We start from the raw sequence: 4,987 nt of genomic DNA, 5'->3' as shown, positions 1-4,987 counted from the left end.
TCCTCTCTCTGGCATTGGTTCCCAAGGTGATTTCCTCTCTGAGTCTCTTCTGGTAAGCCATGACGCCCTATATTCACCTGCCTGTCTCTCTAATGTTAGAGGCAGCAATTTGCCCTGTTTCTTTACTTGTTTTATGTATCCTACAGAAGTTATTGATTTTAGGTCTGTTCAGATTTTTACTTAGTAGGATAAAGTGGCAACTTCCAAGCTCCTAATATGCTGAACTGCAAATCAGAAGTGGCAATCAGTAACTTTTAATGACGTGAAGATTCTAAATATTTAGACTTAATCATAGTTTATGCACAATAACAAAGCAATGCCTTTAATGTGTATTTCTAAAAATATTGAACTCTATTTTTATAAGGAAAACTTCATATTACGTAGTTAATTGAGAGTAAAAATCTATTTCTTCAACTCTTTGTAAAAAAAATGATATAAACTATAGGATGGCAAACTATGGTTCATTGGCCAAATGCAATTGCCTGCTGCTTGTTTCTCTATTATTTGTGAGCTAAGAATTCCTTTCATTTTTAGATAGTTGAAAAAAAGCAAAAGATGAGTGGATTTTGTGATGCATGAAAATTATGTGTAATGCAAATTGCAATGTCTATAATTAAAGTGTTTCTGAAACATAGTCACACTGTTTACATGTTGTGGATGGCTGCCTTAACACTATAATGACACAGTTGACTAGTTTTGACAAAGACTGTATAACCTGTAAAGCCTAAAATATTCACTACCTGCCCTTTGCAGAGAAAGTCTGTCAACCCCTGAAATAACTAATGAGACATTGATGCCACAGGTATCCTTGGTAAGGCCAGAGTCCTACTCTCCTGGTTGGGGTTTGTTCGCTCCTCTTACAACATGCAGAGCCATCGTTTGACTTTGGATGCTGACTGCAATCAGAGGAGACAGCCAGAGAAAAACATTCAGTCTAATCCCATATAATACTCCATTCTTTACTTAATATGCATTTCCTTTGAAAACAAGATGGTTCTTATTAATTGTTGTTTCAAAACAAAACTGACATTAAATGCAGAATTGTGTTTTTTTATTTTTTATTTTAGCTTACAATCCCTTATTTTTAATTAATTATTTATTTTTTTATGCCTACAGCACCTGGTCTTCCTAGGTGGTCTCCCATCCAAGTACTAACCAGACCCGACCCTACTTAGCTTCTGAGAACTGACTGGATCGGGATTGTTCAGGGTGGTATGGCTGTAGACCAAAACTGGATTTTTTTCCAGAATAAAATTTATTTTGTTATTTATTTTTCTCATTATAAAAATATGTATTTAGTGTAAAAGTTATAAGAACACAGAGAAGCGTATTATAAAAACAAAAATCACCTAAAATCCCACCTCTCAGAGATAACCACAATTTGACCTCTGTCTATCCTGTGCTCAAGAGAAAGAGCTGATATTTATCTTTCAGCTTATCAAAGGAGGTGGCCCACTTCCCTACCCTAAAAGGGAGCCCATTGACTCTTTGGTGGTGGTCAAGGGTTAGTTGAACTCTGTGAGGCTCCAGTCACTGAGACTCAGGTGGGAAGCCAGTAGGTCTGGCTGCTGTCTAGACCTCAGATAGGTCAGTTTATATCAGGGATAACAGCAGAAAAATGCTCTACAGAAAGCATTGCATATGTATTCATTCATTTAACCATTCAATTAACTGGTCAGTGACTAGTCGCATATTTGTTTCCTATTGCTGCTGTAACAAATGACCACAAAGTTAGTGGCTTAAAACAATACAAATTTATTCTTTTACAATTTTGGTGGTCAGAAGTCTAAAATCAAGGTGTCGGAAGGGCTGCTTTTCTTCTGGAGGCTTCAGGAAAGAATCCGTTTCCATGCCTTTTCTACTTTCCAGAGGTCAGCTGTATTCCTTGACTATGGCCTCTTTGTCCATGGTCAAAGCACATCACTCCAACATCTGGTTTCATGGTCACGTCTCTTTTTTTTTTCACTGTTTCTCAGTATCTTGCCTCCCGCTTATAGGAACTGTTATGATTACACTAGGCCTACTCAGACAACCCAGGATAAGCTCTCTACCAAGACCATTAATTTAATCACACCTGCAAAATTCCTTTTGCCATGTAAGGTAACATATTCACAAGGATTAGAATATGGATGTCTTTGGGAGACCATTATTCTGTCTACCACAGTATGTGAATGCCTGCTTTCTTTCTGATACTAAACTGGGCTCCAGGAAGTCAGAGATAAGTGAACATGGCCCCTCCCCCTTGAATAGCTGAATTCCAGATGAGAAGAAGGAGCTTGAGTGAAGAAAAGGCACAGAAGAGGGAAGTGAATCGTGTGTTTGAGAAATGACGATCAATTCAGCATTTGAGAAATTAGTGCTCTTTGGCTGAAGCATTTGATACCAACTTGATTGAATTTGAACAGAAATGTTTTTTAAAAAGGATGTAGAATGACAAATGAAACCCAAGGTCAAGAGTGCAGGTGGGCAACAGGAAGGCCTAGCCAGAAGCTGGAAAATGGATAGAAACCCAAGCAGTTTTTCTTCATGTATCTACTCCTGTCTAGTCTATATGTCTAAAACACCTTGCCATAGTTCCAGAACTTTGCTTTTTTTTTTTTTTTTTTTTAAATACAATCACCTCTTTGCACTATTATAGATTCTTAGGAAAGAGTCCAATTTACTGTTGACTTTTGGGCCAATTCACTCTAACCTTGCCGATATCACAGAGTGATATCACAGGGGAACTCTCTAGAAAGTCTTCACCTTGGGGGTTTGAATATCATATTACATTGCCATGTAATGACTTTTTCCTTCTCAAGGGGAGGCAGGTCATTAATTTATTATCATGCTTCTTAGATTATGGAATGCCTAAAGTCATAGGACGAATGTCACTGCACACATTGTAAAACATATAATTGCTCTGAGAGAAAATAATGTATCCTAATTTTATTCCTTTGTTTAGGAATTCTGCTAGCTCATCTTATTGTACATATATATGTCTCTCTAATCCAGTGGTTCCCAACTGGGGAAATTTTTATAAAATATTCATGTCCGGACTCCTCCCAGAGCAATCGAATCAGAATCTGAGGTGGGAATAGACATCTCTGTTAAAAAAAAAAAAAATGCCCCGGATGAAATGAGTATATGTAACAACTGGTTAAACCAAATAGGTCTGTAGTTTGGTTAATGGTATTGTTCTGATGTCAGCTTCTTGGTTTGCTCATTGGGGGAAGCTGGGGAAGGTTACAAGGGAGCTCTCTGTACTAGTTTTACAACTTCTCGTAAGTTTAAAATTATTTAAAAATAAAAATTGAAAAACCAAAACAAACGAAAAACAAAGAACCTTCCCTCTCCTCAAATAAAGAGTTATCAATCTGACAAAGTTATTTTTGAAAGTGTTATAAACAGCAAAAGCATGCTCTAGGTGATTCTGAGGAAGACTGAGAGTGTCTGCCTTAATACATTTAGAGGAAATGAGTCCCTTTGTGTAAGATCAAAGTGGATTCCCCTAATGAGGACTTCAACCAAATAAGGTTTCAAAGAGATTAAATTTAGGAGAGTATATGGGTAGAATTTACCTTCTGCTTTCAATATCAGGGGATGTAATAAAAGGTCAGAGCACCTCTTTTATTGGGTTGTAGAAATGACTCAGAAATGTCCTATAGAGCCTGGGCCATAGGCTTCAGACACTCCATCCATTGTTATTTGTCCCCAGCATGAATGAGCAATCAGCTTGGAGCTCAGGCTGCTTGAAAAACTGATATTTTCTGTCTCCAGGCAGTGGGCTGAATGCTAATAAGTGAAACAAACAGATTATTGGACATTATACTTAATATGGAATAACAGGGCACGTGAAACCCTCTGCTCTGTTTTTTAGTCTTAGTGTTCTAAGATCCGTCTCAAAGCAATTTAACAAATCAAAGAGTAATCAAGCTGGGAAAAAAAAGAGTCATACTCAATCTGGGGCTGATTCTTAAATAGAAGGAAACTTTTTGGGTGAAAGAGACATTTAAGAAAGTTATTTTGAACTTGAAAAGTAATAATTTTCATTTGTAATAGAGCTATAGATATTAGAAGGGTTTATTTTGTATTAGATTTCAGGCTTTATAAGCCCGAAGTAGGTACAACTATTTAAGTGCCTTAGGAGTCTTTTTGTTATAAGTGACAGAGTATAAAAAGTGGGGAAAAGATTTATTGATTAACTGAGAATTTGAAGGCATTCTTGCCTTTAGATATGGCTAGATTCAGGTTTGAAGCAATGTCATTGAATTGACTCTTTCTCTACTTGACTCTGCTTTCTTCTACATTAGTTCCTTTCTCAGTAAAGTTTTCCTAGTGTAGCAAATACATATGCTAGTAACCCCAAGTACATATTTTCCTTTCAGCTAATGATCCCCAAAGAAAAAGAGCAATGTGTTCCTAGTGGCTTCAGGCAAACTCTCAGGAGTGGCTCTCATTGTCCTGGCTTAAGTCACATGATCATCTCTGAAGCAATCACTGTTTGAACAGGGATGGGAACTCCTACTGGTCAGGCCTGAGTTATATGACTACTCCATAACCGAGGTGTGAGGTCAGCTTCTCCAAACTACATATGGACTGAAAATGGAGCTGAAATGGTTTTCCAAAGAGCTGCTGGTCATACAGAAGGTGACAGTTCCCATTGGATGAGGCTCATCTGTGGGGATTGGCGGTAGCATTAGATATTAGCAAGTGAGTGTGGTAGGGAAGTGATGGTGGATGCCTTGTGGTGACTAATAGGTCTTATTTGTGAACATTCAGGAGAAACCTCCCACCCCAGATTCCCAGCAACTTCCCTTGCCTCCAAAAATTTTTTGGAGGCAAAGGAAGTTGTCCATTAGCATATGAAGGGCCTGTGAAACATAATCTGCTTGGGTGAAATCATAAATGAAAATCAAAGTGGAAATTCAAAGTCAGACATTGTATAGCAGGGCTTACAAGGGAATTGATTTGCATTAAAAAGTTTCATTTAAAATGTTTACTTATC

At 37.6% G+C, this 4,987-nt stretch overlaps 1 pseudogene; it reads right to left on the bottom strand.

Annotated features, from left to right (window-relative positions):
- Window positions 1–1,107: 1,107 nt before the first annotated feature.
- Window positions 1,108–1,226, bottom strand: LOC112479386 (annotated as a pseudogene).
- Between the last annotated feature and the right edge of the window lie 3,761 nt (window positions 1,227–4,987).

This window comes from Pteropus alecto, unplaced genomic scaffold (assembly GCF_000325575.1).
Source record: "Pteropus alecto unplaced genomic scaffold, ASM32557v1 scaffold120, whole genome shotgun sequence".
Taxonomy (NCBI): domain Eukaryota; kingdom Metazoa; phylum Chordata; class Mammalia; order Chiroptera; family Pteropodidae; genus Pteropus; species Pteropus alecto.
Note: the sequence above shows the minus strand (reverse complement) of the source record. Positions and strands in the feature narration are given on the sequence as shown.